At 37.5% G+C, this 20801-nt stretch overlaps 1 long non-coding RNA gene across 1 annotated transcript in view; it reads right to left on the bottom strand.

Annotated features, from left to right (window-relative positions):
- Positions 1-1759: 1759 nt before the first annotated feature.
- LOC144071757 (uncharacterized) overlaps positions 1760-20801 on the bottom strand; it is a 163595-nt gene continuing 144553 nt past the window's right edge. Inside the window, exon 8 of the long non-coding RNA XR_013299723.1 lies at positions 1760-1907. This is a non-coding gene — a long non-coding RNA (uncharacterized LOC144071757). The remainder of the gene's footprint in view (positions 1908-20801) is intronic.

Raw genomic sequence — 20801 nt, 5'->3', positions numbered from 1 at the left:
TACACAGCAGGAAGAGCGTAGCTTATTGATCACATTTGCTATGTTGACGTGCAGACTCTTCCCAGGCTGTCTGAATCAAAAAATATGCTAGTAGGATGTGTTTCAGATCTGTTGACTGTAGCTCTACACCGGCCTGAAGTTTTTCTGTTTTTTTTTCGGAGGCTAAAGGGTGTTAGCAGGAGAGATCCAAAAGGAGTGGGGTTTTTACACTTTTCCGATTTGTTTAAGGTATTGTCAGACTATGTTTTAGTAACCAGAGGGCAAATAGTGCAATTGTAGTTTAAATTAGCCGTCATTGACGACGATGGAGGTACAATTCGTGTTAACTTGGTCGTGGCAGGATTTTTTTTTTGAGGATTAAAAGGTAGTTTTCATCAACTATGAAGTCAACCTTAATTTCTATTTAAAAGGAAAACAAGGGCTGAATTAATTAAAAAAATCATGTCATTTTCATGTAGATTTTCACAAACCAAATGTCAAGATAGGACCGAACCGTCGGTTTGTTTTTTTAAGTATGTGCAGAGTTGGCATGGCATCTTGTTTGATTAAAATGCTGATTTTGACCTTTTGAGTATCATTTGCCATCATCGTGTTGTGGTAAATGGCAAAGTACGGATGGCTAGGATATCTGAAATAAACCACCTAAAAATTATCATTGGATCTTTTTAAGGGACGGTTCATAATCTGCCAACGCCTGATCGCCGAAATAAATCAATAATAATGTTTTCCCCACTTTTCTTAAAATGAACCAAAACTAGCCAAATACAGAGTTTGAGCATCAAGAATGGAAATGATCACTATTGCCGTTTTCATGAACAAAATGACCCAATTTGTCCTTTACCGTATTTTCTCGCATATAAGCCGTATTTGTCGCTTGTATGCACACAAAGGAAGTTGCGTGATGGTAAAAGGATTCCCCGTGGGGGCAAGCGGAAAATGGCACAAAGGCAACTTCGCGGTTTTTAACTAACTAGGAGTACCTCGAGACAGGGCACGGGTCTTTGCCCGTCTTGTCTGTTGTAGAGTCCTTATGTACTCCCTGGATGTGACAACGAAATTTCCCGAATATGGGATGAATAAAGTTATCCAATCCAAATTAGACTTGACGTAACTGGAAGGTGCCAAGGACGAAACGCCACAACGCAAGAAAATGCAGCCTATACGGTCATTTATTTCAAAATAGAGAAAAGATAAACAGATAAAACGCTAAACAAAATTTATTTTGATGTCTATGAATGAAATTCAAGAAAAAATATGAACCGTATCTTGCGTAAAACGTGAAAAGACTGCCATTGCTCGATCATGGAGGCCGCCATCTTACCATACTTAAACTGTGCAATCCACCAGATGATCTTTTCGACTCATACAGTAACTCAGAAATACCATGTGCGATGACTTTTCTGAAGATTTTCCATTTAAATCAAAACATTTATACTCCCTATTAAAGCCATGAATATGGAGGTAAACATTGTGAATCAGGGGGCGGCTTATACGAGAGAAATTGTAAAATTCAACGATTTTAAGGCAATTCTAAGGGTACGGCTTATACGCGGAGGGGTATAATAGGCGAGAAAATCCGGTAGATGCCCGTTACTTAGTTCCAATAAGCTACATCCAGAGTTTACTTTTTGCTTCTTAGCCTATTCCGTTAAAACTAAAAACCAACATGCGGTGAGTGAAGACTGCTGACAGCTTAAGTTCACATCGTCTTACCTGCAGGCTGATCCAAAAGTACACTCCACCGCTGTGTAATTGGACCCACACTCTTCACAGGCCCTTTGGGCTTTCATTTCCCGTTCTGGAGGGGAAACCAGAGGCATGGAAGAATTGAGCCAGGTCAGGCTCATGCTTGGATGGGAGATTCGGGTGGATTGAAGAACATCCAGAAGACATCATTACCTGCAAATCTTCACAAAAGCACATACACAAAACCTCAGGCACTGTATTGACGTTTAATTTGGAGCAGCGTTGGTTTAGGGGCAGTAAACAGTACACTTATTAACTCACAAACAAGCAACACCGGGGTTTATCTTTTTACACTACAACTTTTATTCTAACGGTTAAGGGATTTGAATTGAAACGTGTTGTTTGGAGTCCAAAATATTGAGGTAAGATAATGGAGAAGAGCCTCTCCTGTGAAAACAGAGCACATGTAACATCGGATTCATCTTGACGGCTTAAGTTTGAGACGACGCAAGCATTAAGTGAGTGTAACATCTTGTCTATTTGGGATGCTGCCTCAGCGTCCTTGCCGGGAATATGGAAAAACAATAAACAATCACTCAAAGAAAATTGCCATTGTTGGCAAATAAAGTTATTCGGCGCTTGGTGCTTTTTCAGCAAAGCCGCCAATGGAAGTTTGGGAAAGAAATAAACATTTCTCAAGTGTCGAAAGGAAGAACATCAGTGCTTCGTTGACAACATGAGTGCTATACATGCGCTAGTCGACAGCTTGTTGAGAACAAATTGTTTTCCTCAAGACAGCCTGTGCCTGTCTAACGTTCTTACCAGTGCTTAAGTACATACAGATTGCGGAATTTTACTGTCAAAAACAGGTTTAATTGTGTCACCAAAATGCATCAACGGGTTAGTGTTGTGTGATTCTATTTTCCAGCAGATCTCTAAGCTTTAAAGGTTTTTCTTTCTCTAATTTCCCCCTTTTATTCTAGTTTTCTTGTTGCCATGACAGCCAAGCCATTAAACTGAATATAGGAGTAGATATTATGCTTTTCATAGTGAAAGATCCACTTATGTGGACAAAAACGCAATGAACATACGTGTGAGGGAATTATATAAGACCATACAGTAATTAAATTGGGAAAAATATAACGTATTTTCTCGCATGTACACCATATTTATCGCTAAAAAAATGATGACTGGATCAAGGGTATACGCACAAATTAGCACGAAAAAGTGACAAAGACGAAACGCCGTAACGCAAGAAAATACGGTTATTTATTTCAAAAACAGAAAACTAGACCGTTACGGAACCAATTCCTGGTTGTACTGCTCACGTGACTTCCTTTTTGAATTTGTCTACGTGCTGGCAACACCCTTTCGGAATGTCCAATACAGCAGATGATTCTTTCAATTCATAAAGTATCTCAGAAATGCCACATGCGATGATTTTTCTGAAGATTTTCCCTTCAAAGTAACCCAGTGTACTCCCTATTAAACCCAAGAATATGGAGGTGAAAATTGTGAATCAGGGGGCGCCTTATACCAGACAAATTGTAAAATTTAATGATTTTAAGACCATTATAAGGGTGCGGCTTATACGCGGAGGAGTCTAATATGCGAGAAAATACGGTAGATGTCCGTTACTTAGTCCCAATAATTGTAAAATTGTACAATATTTTCAAAATAAAATAACGGATAAGGAAATGCACTTGCGTTTTGGGGGATTTCATAACTTGGATCTTTTTCGTACCTCGAGTCACTCATTTCCATATAAAAAAATTGTAACCTGAAATGTTCGTACCCAGAGGCATTCGTAAGTAGAGGTATGACTGTATAAGCAAATGATGCTTTGATACATTGAAATTCCAGACTTTTTCCTTTGTGTAGGTTTTAGCGGTGATAACGAGAACAACAATTTAAAGCCTGATGACTAAGGTTAAGCGACGTGAGCACTCGGTGAGAAAAAAACATTGACGGCAGATCACAATAAATGCGTGACTAATGACCCGCCGAGAGAATGTGACATGAGTTGGTCCGTGTGCATACTGAGCAGCTAATAGCGTCTCATCATGGCCGATTCAGAAAGACCTGGCGGGGATCTCCTCAAAGTACGCATGGCTGAAGGACACACTGGCAACTATAGGCTACTTGGGACTCAAAATTGCAATCAAAGGTTATCATGGTGGCTGATTATCATAAAGAATGTGCACACAAAGTCTAACGGTGTGTGCACTGGCAGAATTGAGTTCTAATTATACTCATTTTGAAGCAATGGGAGCAAAAGTGATGGTGGGGGTGTTTTTCAGGGAGCTGGTCTGTGGGACATCTACAGGCAAAGTTCTAATCAAATTGGAAAACAGAAACTGTTGGGGTTATTCTGGGATGTTATTATATAATGTATAGGAGCTTTATTCTAATTTGGGACCGAGCAAGCTCGAGGTCACTCTACAGGGCAGCTGGCTTCGAGGACATTTGATTGTTTTCAGGACTATTGACCGGACAGATCACCATGTTCCAGGCCGAGGACTGTTGATCTGAGTTCGCAATGAAGATCTGTGTAGGACTCTTAAATTGCTTTGACTTGGATTCGGGCAGATGGCGATAATCGAATCGACTTCAGAAAATACTCGCATATTGTTTAAAAATACTGTCACTCGGTTTACTTTATATAAAATTATTATGCTTACTTGTGCAAATTCTTACGCAGTTGTTTTGGTTTCCGATCCGCTCGGGTCACCTTGTATGCTTACTTGTGCAAATTCTTACGCAGGTGTTTTTGGTTTCCGACCTGATATGCAATTGTTGTGGCAGTTGTTTTTTGACCGTAATGGTGTTATTCGGTTAGCTTATGCAATTGTTTGAATCAGATTTCCTTAAGTGTTTTGATTATGCGCAACTAAATGGACAGAGGAGGTTGCCGTTTCTTCAGAATGTCACGGTGGCGAGGACGGGCCAGGACAATTCTCACTTGCAAGTTTCAACGCTGGAATATGTCAACGATGTCTCTCTGTTTTTTATTAAAGTATATCTATTAATAAACCTATCAGAAACTCACTTGGGAAATTTTGGTGGCAACACCAATAAGTAGGTAAGTATATGAAATGCAAATCTTTCTTTTTGTTTTAACATAGCTAGCGAGATGTGAGTTGTTTGCTAATTGACTTGAAAGGATTTTTTATTATGTAAAAAAGGCCCTTGAGATGAGTCAGATTAGTTCCATGACAACTCAAATCTAAGACACATTTCTCGGTATTGAAATAAATGGATAATTGGCAGTCAATGTTTTCCAGCAACATCGTAAATTAGATTTTTGAACTCATTTCATAAAATCCGCCACTTTGAGATTTCTAAAGCAGTATAAAAATATTCAGTCATCGTATCTGCTGTCGACATTTGCTGAAAAAGTGAGCAGAGAACAAAACAAATGTGTTATTCTCCTTTATTCGTCTGTGGGGTCTATTGGCAGTCGGAAAATCAACTTAATGGTGCATTACTGCTACCAATTATTGTCCTTCCCTGCAAGGAAACCAATGTGAATTGATGGTGGCTGGATACTGTGAACCGTGTTGGGACCATCTATCACAAAGTTTGCTTAACTCTCAAAAACAAAGTCAAGTAACATCTAATAAAAACTCCCCCATACAGACACTCTTATATCAAATGTCCCAAAAATGCATCGTCAAATCCGACTGCCATTGGTAAGCACCCTGGAGGCTATTGTTCCGAAATATGACAAGAAGGTCTAGACAGGCCTACAAACACGACAATGGGTAGACTACGTTGTAAACAAACATAGCGCGGGAAGAAGAAGGCGTGTTCAGCATGAGCTTTGATTTCCACGCTAATCATGTGTGAGCATTTTTTTCTCCTAGCTGTCCATTGAGGCCCAATCTGAGCTGGCCTACATAAGTGCTAAGCCTCATTAGCCACAGCCTGGAAGCCTGTGAGGGCCTGCCTACATGTGGAGGCATGGCACAAACGGCCCGTGACAACACTACCGGCACCACCGATGTTTTTATCTAATTGGACGCTCTTCCCTTATGACGTCTTTTTGTTTTGTTTTGTTTTTTACTTGCGACTATTGTGAGCAGAGGGGACAGACCTGTTTCTTTGTTTTTCCACATGTGCGCAGCGTGATCATTAACCTCGTTGCTAGGCGGATAAGACTTTCCGTAGGCCAGACTTTGTCGTCTTCCTTGCCGCAACTTTCGCGATTCCCATGGGAGAATTTCGAAAGATGTACGGTGCAAAGGTGGACAAGTCGGTGTATTAGGACAATGTTCCTGGTAAAATATCCCTTAAGTCGGTTTTATCGCATACGTTCTTAAAATATGATACAATGTCGGTTCATCTGAAACACAGGTGTCAAAATGGCGGCCCGGGGGCCAAATCTGGCACGCCGCATCATTTTGTGTGGCCCGGGAAAGTAAATCATGAGTGCCGACTTTCTGTTTTAGGATCAAATTAAAATGAAGAGTATAGATGTATATAACATTTCCTGATTTTCCCCCTTTTAAATCAATAATTATATATTTTAATCCATTTTTTCTGTGTTTTTAGTTCAAAAATCATTGTAAAATCTAAAACTATATAAATTAAAAAAGCTCAAATAAACATTGTTTTAGATCTATAAAAAAATGAATATTCAGGGCTTTTAATCCAGTTCTTTTAATCCATTTATTTAAAAAAATCTAAATATGATATCTAAAATGGTCCGGCCCACATGAAATCGAGTTGACGTTAACGCGCCCCGCGAACCAACCCGAGTCTGACACCCTTGATCATAAACATGGTTAGGAAAACTTTTGTAACAGAAAATCTTTCATGAATGAGTTAAAAATAAAAATTAATGTGCGTAAGTGCATACCGGTCAACCCTCGACCAATTGCTCCCCTTATTAATGATTGCAATTTCCCTTAAATGATAAAATAAACGTACAAATGCAACGTGGCACATATGTACTCACATAGCGCGCATAGAAGTCTAAATTTTTCTCCAAAGTGGACATCAGTATGCACTAAATTCAAGATTCTGTAGATGTCGCTACATAATGCTGACAGCTTGACTGTACATTGCTTGCTGACGCGCTATATTTATATAGTGAAAAGGCGGACATGTGAAAGGCACACATGCTTAAAGTATGACAACATTAGGAACCGACGATGAGGTTTTCGCCGGCTACCAGTGACCAAGACGATCCGGATTAGAGCCGAAATGGGTAAAATGAGATCGGTTTTTACAAAAAACGTACTTAAAAAATCCTGTACAAAAATTGTTATACGGCGTGCACAATTTGAAATGTTAAAAAAAACGTATAAAACGGGAAAACATGAGTTGACAGGTATGGTAAGGGAAAGTGAAATCCCATATTTACTCTACCCGGATTGAAACAGACTGTTATGTAATCTGAACCATCACAAAGCACAGAGATCTGATATTTCTTATATTTAGTCTACGAGGCTACCGTGGCAATTTCAGGGTTCCTTCTGGAGTGCCAAGTGGCACACGACCTCGATTATTAAACATCAGCATGTCGCAAGGCGTGGCGGCCACTGGAGGCCGAGTCGCTTTAAAGAACAGCTGCCGCGTGTCACCCGTTATATTTTCACGCGTGAAAATGCGGCTGTTGACATTTCAGTGTCTTCTCTACGTGTGTGCCTGCGGGGCCATTCACACACACACCGGGTGGTTAAACCAAATATATGGAAAGAAAGTGTTTGTTGAAAAAGTATTTCACAAAAGGAACACAAATAAAAGCTTTGGTGACAGCAACAAATACACACTTTACTGTGTGACGAACTGAATAGCATATATGGCATGGATGTCTCCAAACGAGGACATGATTGTATATTATAAGGGCCATTTAACCACATTTCGAATGCTTTTATTTAAGTTGGCATTTGATTTACCATATTTTCTCACAAATACACCATAAAAAATGATGAGTGCGGTCGATTGGTCGCCGGTCTTTTGGTCGCAGTCTTTTGGTCGCCCCGACCGCGAAAACGGGCGACCAAAAGACCGGCGACCAGTCCGGGAAATTTGGAGCTTTTCTTTAGCCTAATAATTACTAGGGCATTAAGTATGACTAAATAGTAATTCGCAGTTTGTATTTAGGGAAAAGACCGGCGACCAATCGACCGTGTACCAAAAATGATGAGTGAATTAAGGGTAAGGCTTATATGCGCACAAATTAGAGTTCACATCCACGAAACTGCAAGGTGACAAATACGAAACGGCATAACGCAAGACAATGCGGCCAATACGGTCATTTATTTAAAAATAGAGAAAGGATAAACAGATAAAAGGCTAAACGAAATTTAGTTTGGCATTTATGAATGAAATTCAAGAAAAAAATAAACCGTATCTTGGATAAAACATGTAAAAAAAACTCACTTGCCATTGTTCGCTCGGCGTGCCACCATTTTACCTAGGGATGAAAAACTAGACCGCTACGGACACACTTCCTGGTTGTACTGCTCACGCGACTTCCTTTTTGAATTTGTCTACGTGCAGACCACACCCTTTCGGAATGTGCATTCCATCAGATTCATACAGAATCTCAGAAATACCATGTGTGATTATTTTTCTTAAGATTTTCACTTTAAAGTAACACATTTGTACTCCCTATTAAGACCATGAATATGGAGGTGAAAATTGTGAAACAGGGGGCGTCTTATACGAGAGAAATTGTAAATTTCAACAATTTTAAGGCAATTTTAAGGGTGCGGCTTATACGCGGAGGCGGCTAATATGCAAGAAAATACAGTAGATTTAAAGGTTTTTCTGGTTTAATGCTTTGATGACATTGACATCAAAGGCAGAAAATGTATTAAAGTTGGCTTTGAAATCTTGCTACTGTACAGTATATTTTCAAAGGATGGCTCGAAACAGAACTTGAAAAAGTCAAACTTTATGGCATAAACATTACGCTATTTAACATGGGATTCTTTGTCTCATTATGCATGTCATATTTTTTTTTCAATTGGGGAATTAAGCTAATTTGACATGGATTTTGCACATATTATGGAGAAAGGAACACGTGATAGATACTCTGGCATGGAATCGGAGGGCTGCCGATTGGCTTCAGCAGTCAGTTTTTTTGAGCGAGAACTGTGCGTCTGCTTGATGTCTTTTCTGAAAATCCCCAAACTCTTTTAATCAGTTCCCAATTATGCAATCTCATGAATGTTAAACTGTCAATCTCCCCGCGCACCACCGAAGAAATTAGCAACGCACGCTTTTAATCAGCTAAGCAGCCTGACGACGTCGCCGGCGTGACGCCGGCAGCGTGACCCACATTTGATGATGGACCACGGAGAATATCGAACGTGGTATTGTGTACTTACTATTTCACCACAAGTACTTTGAACGCCTCTCAGATGGAAAACCCAAACTTTTTCTTTGAGAAAAACTGAAGAAAAATTGACATTCTTTGACTCTAACTTATTAAAAACAATCAAATCAATGCGTGAAAGTTTGAAGTAAAGTTCGATGTAATAGCTTCCATTTATCTTTGAGTCAACTTGCCAGAGCAACAATTCTGCAGAGGAGGACTAAATGTGAATTATGCAACGCAACAGTTTTATTCATGCACAGCTGCCAATAGAATGCATAATTTTAGGAATGAAATTAAGCCCAGCATTGAAATCCACACTCATTTTAAATCCTACCTATTAAACCTTTCCACTGTATTTAAAATAGGAATATGTCAGTGCTGACAGGGGAACCTTTTAGATTAGAAACCAAAATTTAAAAAAAGTTCATTCAAATTGTTGCATGGCTCATTTTTTTCTTCAAAACTAGTAATTAAAACAAGCTAGGTTTTCTACGTAAAAGATTTTTTTTCCTATTTCACAGCACTACCTTTCTTGCTTTGGTTATAAACTCATACCTGGCAACGTCGGCCAATTGCTCCCCTTATTAAAGATTGCAATTCCCCTTATTAAACGATAAAAAAAAACTACAAATGCAACGTGGCACATATTTACTCACATAGACCGCACTTAAGTCTAACATTTTTGGACGGGGTGCCCAATCAATATGCACTAAATTCAAGATTCTGTAAACACGGTTAAGAAAACTTTTGTAACAGAAAATCTTTCAACAATGAGTTAAAAATAAAAATGTATTTGCATACCTGGCAACCTCGGGCAATTGCTCCCGTTATTAATGATTGCAATTCCCCTAATTAAACGATAAAAAAACATACAAATGCAACATGGCACATAAGTACTCACATAGGGCGCACATAAGTCTAAAATTTTCTCCAAAGTGGACATTAGTATGCACTAAATACAAGATTCTGTAGATGTCGCTGTATGACGCTGACAGCTTGACTGTCTGGGTACATTGCTTGCTGACACGCTATATTTATATATCGAAAAGGTGGACCTATGCATACCATGCTTAAAGCATGACAATGTTAACAGTCGACGATGACCGAGACGATCCGGATTAGAGCTGAAATGGGTCAAACGAGATCGGTTTTGCAAAAAAACGTACTTTAAAAAAATCCCATACACAAGTTGTTCTTTCTTTTGTACATGAGCCAAATTTGCCCAAATAACCCAAAAATTCAGACAAAAGACATTCACCGCTACTACTACAATTACTACTACAACTACAGCTACTACTACTACAACTACAGCTACTACTACTACAACTACAGCTACTACTACTACAACTACAGCTACTACTACTACAACTACAGCTACTACTACTACAACTACAGCTACTACTACTACAACTACAGCTACTACTACTACAACTACTACTACAACTACAAGTGCTACTACTACAAGTCCTACTACTACAAGTCCTACTACTACAAGTCCTACTACTACAAGTCCTACTACTACAAGTCCTACTACTACTACAACAACTCCTACTACTACTACTACAACAACTCCTACTACTACTACTACAACAACTCCTACTACTACTACAATTACTACTATTACTACTATTAGTACTACTAGTACTACTACTACAATTACTACTATTACTACTATTAGTACTACTAGTACTACTACTACAATTACTACTATTACTACTATTAGTACTACTAGTACTACTACTACAATTACTACTATTACTACTATTAGTACTACTAGTACTACTACTACAATTACTACTATTACTACTATTAGTACTACTAGTACTACTACTACAATTACTACTACTACTACAACTACTACTAATACTACTACAACTACTACTACAATTACTACTAGTACTACAACTACTACTACTACAGCTCTATCTAGTATAAGTATAACACAATCTCCTTCAACTACTACTACTGCAACTTATCCGGTGCAAATTTTAAAATAGGCATTCAATGAAAGTGCGCTTTATAATCCGATGCGCCTTATAATGCGAAAAATACAGTACATTTATTAATACAGATGCGTAAAATTCTAATTTGTAATCAACTTTAATCATTGACAGATCTCCGTTCAAGGCAGCAAATCTATTACCGTATTTACTCGCATATTAGCCACCTCCTCAAGACATTCACCGCATTTAAAGCCCGAAAACGGTTATAAAAAAGATAACAGCTTCACCTCAACTCGACTAAAACATCCAGACCAAAAAAAAAAGACTTTTTATATTTCCAAAGGGCCCATGAAGGGAGCAGTGCATGTAAAAGTGTAATGTCCAGTCAGCATTTAGTCAAGGACCCACGCCAACCATTCCACAGTAAAAGCGCAAATGACTTAGCTTCCTCCATCTTTAATTGCAGTACTGCCGTCACTCGTCTTTTGGCCGCGGAGGGGAACGTGATTCATTATGATGAAGAATTTGCAGGCCTTATGCTTATGCACTTAACCGCAATATATTTCCTTTGTCGGCGCAGTTAGCCGCTCGTTCCGGATTTTGCCGCTTGATTAAAGCCAAGTCAGCAGAAGCCATTAATCTTCAAATGTTGACAATGAATCTGTTTTTATAACAGGTGTCCAAGAACGACATGAAATTGGACGACTATTGTGTTAAATGTGAATGAATGGACACAATGCTAGCCGTAATATAGAGGAAAGTTTATCGTGAACTTTTGAGAAGATTTTACTCAACTTGCGTCGTTCTAAAAAACATATTTTGTTTATTCTTTTATTTTTCCAGACCATCTGTGCAGGGATTTGCTCTATTGTTTTGGTAAAGATCATTAAACTATGTTTTCCTTTTTAATTAAAAAAAATACTAAAAAACAAAACTACATAAAAAGAAAATGATTCACCCCATTTTCCTCATAAATCAAACATAAAATGAAGAGATTAGAGAATATTTACACATTAGCATCAACATGTCAAAGCCGTAAAATAAAGTATAAGACAAGAAAACACAAACAACATCCGATTACAGCCCATCATGTGATCCTTTTTAGAACTTATAACTATATAAAAACGCACTTTTCTATAATGTCCAAGTGAATTGTATGCTACATAACAACTGAATTTTCAATGTATAAAAACAGACCATGGCATTTATAATTCACCATGTTTATTCAGTAGACGCGCTGTGCAAAACTGACCCAGCAGAATACACAATTACATACTTGCATGTTTTTTTTCCCGCACTTGTTTATGTAAATATGCCGAAGATTGCAACAAAATAGATGCGGAGGAACAAATCCAACCACAAAGGCGTAATGCTACTGTTTACTTTGAAGAGGGGGCCCTCTGTCTTTCTTCTATTGAAGATTTACCCAACGTTCTATACTATATAATTTAATCAAAAATACAATCTGGCAGCAAACTTTCACTTAAAGGAAACATGTGTGCATCCGGTACATATTTGGAACAAGTACTGTATTTTCCACACTATATGGCGCAACTAAAAGACCAAAGGTCGGCAGTGCGCCCTATAATCCGATGCGCCTTATGTATGGATCAGTATTTGTTAATCATTGTATCAAATTTCCTTTAGCACAGCTCCATCTAAGTAGTTGAAGTATAACACAAGTCTGAACCACTACAACTACTATTACTACTACAACTACTACAACTATTACAACTACTATAACTACTACTACTACAACTAATACAACTATTACTACTACAACTACTACAACTATTACAACTACTATAACTACTACTACTACAACTAATACAACTATTACTACTACAACTACTACAACTATTACAACTACTATAACTACTACTACTACAACTAATACAACTATTACAACTACTATAACTACTACTACTACTACAACTACTACTACTACAACTACTACTACTACAACTATTACAACTACTACAACTATTACAACTACTACAACTATTTCAACTACTACAACTACTACAACTACTACAACTACTACAACTATTACAACTACTACAACAACTACAACAACTACTACAACAACTACAACAACAACTACTACTACAACAACTACTACTACAACAACTACTACTACAACAACTACTACTACTACTACTACTACTACTACTACTACAACTACTACTACTACAACTACTACTACTACAACTACTACAACTACTACAGCTACTACAACTACTACAGCTACTACAACTACTACTACTAGCACCACTACAGCTCAATCGAGTAGATATATAACACAATCCCCTACAACTACTACTACTGCAAATTATCTGGTGCAAATTTTAAAATAGGCCATTCATTGAAAGTGCGCTTTATAATCCAGTGGAAAATACAGTACATTTTTTAATACAGATGCCTAAGATTCAAATTTGTAATCAACTTTAATAAATGACAGATCTCCATTCATGGCAGCAAATGTATTACCATATTTTTTCGCATATAAGCCACCTCCGCGTATGAGCCATACCCTTAAAATTGCCTTAAAATCCCTGAATTTTACAATTTCCCTCATTTACATAAACCGAGTATAGTTTATGGTATGAAATGCAAGTGTTAGTTTAAAACGACAAATTGGCGGTAATAGTCGATGGCAAATCTCTCCCAATTTTTCGAGAAAAAAAGTATAACCATATCTAACCATTCGATAGTTTGCGAGTTGGTTTTCCCTTTTTTTTTCTTGAAGTTTCTTTGCCTTTAGTGTAGAATAAATAAAAAGCAGTCAATATGTGGACATGAAGCAGCCTCAGGGTTGGACTTTACCTGCCCTCTGGTCACACCTGTTCAATGAGAATATCTCAGTAGGTACAGCCATATGGGAATGTCCCCTTCTGCCTTTTTATGCATTGATGCATGGGGCGGCTCATCTGTAAGGACTTGGACTTGGAAGCCGGAGGGTACAATTTATGCTCCACTGCGGATGAAATGTAAGGGAGCGAGAAAAAAAAAAGAACTTTCCTTTGTGGAATTGTAATGACTGCAATAAAAGAAAATCTTTGATTGCCTAGTTTGGCCAGCGGTGGAAGCATCCGCAAGGCCGAGTTTAACACAGGAAATTCTTAGAAGTTCCTGTGTAAGGAGTCATCCTAATTTTTTTAGCTGTGTTTGTTTACAAATGCAACGGCAACACAACATGTGATGTTGACGGCGAGTATACGCGCCTGTCATGAGGTGTCCAAGCACTCATCTGTAATCATCTGTTCGCCCTAATGGAGGCTCAGATACGCTTGTTTGTGGTGTACATTATGTGGCAGGCTGGCTGGCATGTGAGATGGCACATGTATCATTTGAACGAAATTTAGAGTGGGCCTATATTATTATTATTTTTAACTTGATCGCTATGAATGGCAGGTTGGATGCTTTATGGATAAGTCGTGCCATATAGCCTGAAAAAAGTAAAAGTAAAACATATTTTTAACAATTCTGGATGTGTTAAAAATATAAATATAAATTCTGAGTCCGAAAATTTCACTTTTTGGGGAAAAAAGTACAATTCATTCACTTGTGAAACAAAAAGATAAAATAATAATAATTTGACTGAAAGATTTTTTTTAAACATTGCCAAGACTAAACATTAGGGGGTGGGATATTACACAGGTTGTATACGAGGGGCTTAATTCAGTTTAGGAAAATCCACCTATTTTTATTAATTAGACATATATAAATGAAGTTTGTAAATGTGTTTAAAAAATACAATACAATAAGTAATAGAGGAAAAGTGCTGGTGCAAACCAATTGCAAAAGTGCTCTAAAACTTTGGAAAAGAACAATAAACTGGAGCAAAAATGAAAGGTAACTGAGGGGTTTCCAGCACCCTGTTGCTGGATTTACATTGCTACGATCAAAAACGTTAATTCATGAACAAAGTACTATGAATAGAATATTAACCTAATTTCATTTTTGTTTTCTGTAAGTACCTAACACTTTTTTTTTTAAAAAACGACTACTACTATTGCCTTAGTAAATCAATTGAACTAGGCTGCAATTAAATCGCGGCTAGTTTAGATCTTTTTTTTTAGTTAAATAAATAGGGTAAAGAAATAGTTTTTGTTTGTGGAGCAAATTCGTTTGTTCACAATATGACAAGCGAGCGCGACAAACATCTTAATTCCCATTAAGGTTTACAAAGCCCACTTTTCAAGGAGCACCGCGCAAAATAAAAAAGTTGAAAATTAGTAACGTGGGAGGACAGCTCACAGAAGACGGCTTGCATCTATTCGGGTAAATTATTTATGTCAAAAATGTCTTTTGCTGTGTCTGTATTCTCACCCTCTTGCAACTATGAGTGAAATTTCCTGAATACGGGATAAATAAAGTTATGTAATCTAATCGAAATGCAAGAGTTTTCTTACTTGGGACATTTTCCCGAATAGCTCACGTCACCACCTCCCGGGAGATTGCAGAAATTCTCCCAGATTTGACCTTTGAACTACCGCAAAGTTGGTCGGCAGGATGAGGAGGTTTTTACAAGGACAAAAAAAGGGGGAGGAGGTCGAAAGCGCTTTACTAATTGTGCTTTGTTGGTGAGCGCTGCCCCTTTGCTCATGACTGATGTGCTGAGATTTAGATGGTGTCACTTGGGGGGTCCCGCCGGAGTTCCACCCCATGGTGTTGCTAGCGAGACGGGACAACGGGGACCGCAAAAAACAGGTCACTTTCAAGTATATGCTTTCTACACATTTCTCATTTTTTCCCCTGCAGTCGCAGATTGCTACAGGCAAATTCAGCTATTCATGAATTTTTCTGTGGGGCCCTATTCTGCATTGTTGGCTAAAAAATTTGGCGAGTCACACTTTCTGAAAAAAAAAACAGCCTGAGTTGAATAAAAACGTAGTTTGTAACCTTTGAGGCATCTAAACGCAATTATCAAAGCTGGTGAAAAGCTGTGGGAGATTTTGCAATTTGAAAGTACAGTGGGGTTTTGAGGTATGAGACATTTTGTTGATATAATTTATGACAACAGTCATCTCAGATCATCTCTTATCGAATTAAGCGGTACTTTGGCAATAATGAGCGACTATTCAACAGGGAAAAATGGCCATTTTACAGTTATCGTTGCACCCAAACTAATCATCAACTTTGTGTTTATCAAATCAAAAGCCTTTGTTGTCATCATACACAGCTGCGTATAACGGAATTAGTGGTGCTATTCCACAAAGTGCGTTTTCCCAGTAAAAAAAAACAAATAAGTAATAGAAAAATAGAAAAAGTCACATCCTGGCAAGGTAAATTTGAAAATATTGCACATTGTTATTGCACACCCCGAAGTTATAAGAAAAGAAAACACCAAAATGGAGAGCAAAGAGCCACTGCACCCGTGCTCGCTGCCATCTTGGATCCAAAGCTGTTTAAAGACATTACCTAGCTTAGCCTTTAGCCCGTTCATTGAATGCAAGTGCCATCATCATGGGAATTGCATATCGGATACCAAAACAGGACACTTGGATGAAAAATTTGAAAAATATTTGCCAGTCGTTATTGTCTTTTTGACGAGCTACCCCAAAAAAACGCGATCAGTCTAATTACATTTGAAGTAATGTCCAAACCTTACATGTTTTCCAGGAGATCACAATTTTCGCACTACTGTTTTTTGCTCAATTATGGCGGTGTACGAGAAAACTGAATTTCTGCAAAGCCCTTGAAGGTATTTCATCCATCAGACACGGACAAAAAAAGACTTCTGTTGACCAAAAATGCACACCTTTATTGGTGCAACATTTTGAATGCATGAATAATGTTAATAAAAATAAATAAATCGAGCTTCCTGGATTTGCAAGACAACGCGGCAGCTGCATTTATGTTTTACCTTGCATCAGCATACACGGTGTATGGAAATGAAAATATAGGCTTTACATGTATTAGCACGTGCCAGCATTTTACAACGCAAGAGACAAGGATCCGCAGTGTCGAATTACAATCAAATTCTCTTGTGGAGAGTTTAAAAAAAAAAAAAAAAAAATGAAAGGATAGGCTTTTACAGTTTGTGTGCAATACAAGGTTTTCGCAGCTCAACGTGTTCTGTGAGAATATTCACGTTTCTGCAAGCCGGCTCCAAATCTAAGGCTTAACTGCTAATGCTAATGTAACTCTGGCGAACAATGCTGAATAGCCTACACACATTGAAGCCAAACAGGAAGTGTTAAATGATACGCATCACAATAAATAAATAAAATAAAAACAAACAAAAACTGGTAACTGTCTCGAAGACATGTATACATATTTTTTGACTTACTCTATGAAAAATTTGCAAATCAAGGTACACCTATTAAACGTAGAGGATGATTGGCTAAACTCCGAGGACGCATTAGTTATGAAGAGCACGTGTTGATTTAAAGAAGTCAAATGTATGATTAAAATTTCAATTATGATTTATTGGCCCAAATATTCCAATAGACATTAAATAAACTGCCACCCCACAAGTGTTTTTGCGTGTACTTATACTACAGGGATGCGTATTTGCGTCTACTTGTACTACAAAGGTGTATTTGGATGCACTTGTACTACGGACATGTGTATTTGCGTCTACTTGTACTACGGGCATGTGTATTTGCATGTACTTGTACTGCAGGTATGTGTGCTTGTACTGCAGGTATGTGTGCTTGTACTGCAGGTATGTGTACTTGTACTGCAGGTATGTGTACTTGTACTGCAGGTATGTGTTTTTGTGTGTAAATGTACTACAGGCATGTGAATTTGCGTGTTCTTGTACTACAGGCATGTGTATTTTTGTCTACTTGTACTACAGCCATGTGTATTTGCGTGAACTTCTATTACGGACATGTGTATTTGGATTCACTTGTACTGCAGGCATGAGTATTTGCGTGTAATTGTACTACAGGCATGTGAATTTGCGTGTACTTGTACAACAGGCATGTGTATTTTCGTCTATTTCTACTACAGGCATGTGTATTTGTGTGTACTTTTACTGCAGGCATGTGTATTTGGGTGTACTTGTACTGCAGATATGTGTATTTGCATTTACTTGTACTACAGGCATGTGTATTTTTGTCTACTTGTACTACAGGCATGTGTATTTTTGTCTACTTGTACTACGGGCATGTGTATTTGCGTGTATTTGTACTGAAGGCATGTGTATTTTCGTCTACTTGTACTACGGGCATGGGTATTTGCGTGTACTTGTACTGCAGGCATGTGAATTTGCGTTTACTTGTATTACAGGCATGTGTATTTTTGTCTACTTGTACCACAGGCATGTGTATTTTCATCTACTTGTACTACGGGCATGTGTATTTGCGTGTACTTGTACTATGGCCATGTGTATTTGCATGTATTTGTACTACAGCCATGCAAAGATGATGTTTGTATCCTGCTTGCAGTGCCATTTTTGGCCACCAATCTCACATATTGCTCTTCTCGTGACCTTTCCAAACAATCAGTGATAGAAATTTAGCTCAGTGAGCTGCAGGAAAAAATACATAAGCTAAACCTGTCTGCAGTCTACATGCCTCTCAGTAAACATGGAAGCTAAAGCGCTCTTATCCGGCAACAATGGCAGCTTTCTTTAAATAAAGAAATAAATAAGAAATCTCAATATATACTGTAATCAGTGCTGTAGGCTGTGAAGACTTGTGGATTTTATTTTTATTTTTTTATTTTTTTGCCATGGTTAGTCACAGCCACCTACACATCACGCCAGAGCTGGGAGAGCATTATCTATCCACGCAATTCACAAGCGCAATGCAGATTTCATTATGCCAATCTAATTTGTCAAATTCATATTTGGTAGCAGCACATAACATAGATACTGGAGCAGTAAATTATCTCATCTGGGGTATTGGATTTCATTTTGCTTAGCATTGCTTTTCTGCTTGTTATCACTTTATTTTAAAAAACAATTATTTCAACTGCGCCTCTATTAAAGAATAATTTTCTTCTGATGTTTGTTTTTTTACGTATATAACATTTTTGAATTTTAAAAAACAAACCTCCCCACACCTAGAATTGACATTCAGGTGGGAGAAAATGCAAAATCAGACCTAAGTCTTGCGCTGTATATTATTTTTTTATGCCAGTGAGAAGTTATTTTTTGTGGAATGCAAAAGCAATACTTTTAACAAAGTGAAATTGGAAATTTTGTGCAAAAGTAAAATCGGGTAGCCCAAAAAATTATATGAAGAATATCTATAATATAATATAAGTATCTTAAAAACGATGATTGCATGAAACCAGATGGGATATATGGAATTAGCAACCAAAAATATATAGAATTAGTTTTTTTTTAAATACCAATCAATCAAAAAATATATATTAAAAAAAGTGTAATTGGCTATTTTCACCCAAATTACCTTATTTGGACCAAAATCAAAAGGAAGATTTTTTTTTTGTTTAAAAAAAAAGTAGCAAAATGTGTTTTGGTGACTGGATTAGATTATATCAGAACTTTATTTCATCCCGTATTCGGGAAATTTCTTGGTTGCAGTATCAAGACGGACACAAGACACACAAGACAATGTAGACCTAGTTAAAAAAAACTGGAGCCAGGGTTTTCTCTCATAAAACAGCAAACAAAAAGTTAATAAATTCCAAAAATCCCTCTTTTTTCTCTCATTTCTGATCCATCTAAGATAATATTATAACTAAATAATACACCTATAAGGTCGGTCTCATTGTCATTTGACACAACTGGCCACACTGCAAAAAAAAAGACTGAAAATACCAGTTTTGGCTTCTGGAAGAATATCCCGGCCAATGGGGGGCCACAAAATTCAGTGAGACGTAAAGTGCTGGCTGCTCATTGCGAAAAAAACGTTCTCTTGACTGGCCCTGAGCTGGTGGAAGGATCCAGCAAGAAGCCCCCAGAGCGTAAACACATCCCATAATAGACACTTTTCTTCTAAATGCTAACAGCCCCCGAAAAGGTCTCTCCATCTTAGAGAATTAGCACACGCAAACACAAGTGGATAACGGGAACACGCTAATCTCTGTATTGGCAGCACAGATGGAAGTTGGGGAAGAAAAAAAAAAACGGAGGAACATTTAAGGACAAAATATGTTTAATTTAACGACAGATTTGAAATTTGACCAATAAGGGAACAGTGGAGATCATCTATTCAGTTTCTTGGCTCTTTTAAAAATGAATAAAGGGATTAGGATTTAAAAATGCAAGATGTTTTTAATATGAAACAGAAGATTTTGGACAAATTGGGAAAAGATCGTAGAGGTCAGAAAATGAATTTTTCAATATTTAGATGACTTAACTCAAATTTAATTATTACGATTAGAGAAAGGTCAGAGGCCAGAAATAGGGTGATACTTTGAATTTGGTTCCCAAGGCAGAAGTTTGCTCCTGTTATTTGGTTATTATATTTTTTGGTATTCATAAAAACATTCAAATCATAATTTATGTTTATGAAGGCCAGGTCTTTCATTTATGTTTTTGTAATTACCATATATAGACACTCTATTAAGTAGCTGGAATTTGGAGAGCAATTAGTGATGAATACAATTAGCGTATGTTGTTCAAAAACGTCGTATTAACATAATTACATAGAATTAAGCGTTAAGAGGTTCATCGATTCATTCTGACGACTTCTGGCGTGCATGACTTGCTTTCAGTAATTGAAATATTTACAAAAAGGATGAAAAAAGATGCTTAAAGTATGTTTTTGGCAAAGAGGAGATGCCACACAAATAGTAGTTGATTGGAGGAAGGTTATTCCATTGGATTTGAGGGTTCATATTATCTTCAACCAGCAGGTTTACGGTCTTTTTTTAAATCCAAAAAGAAGGCCTCTTAATTTTCAGTAATGAGTGAT

The sequence above is a fragment of the Stigmatopora argus genome, chromosome 3 (assembly GCF_051989625.1).
Source record: "Stigmatopora argus isolate UIUO_Sarg chromosome 3, RoL_Sarg_1.0, whole genome shotgun sequence".
NCBI classification, from domain to species: Eukaryota; Metazoa; Chordata; class Actinopteri; order Syngnathiformes; family Syngnathidae; genus Stigmatopora; species Stigmatopora argus.
Note: the sequence above shows the minus strand (reverse complement) of the source record. Positions and strands in the feature narration are given on the sequence as shown.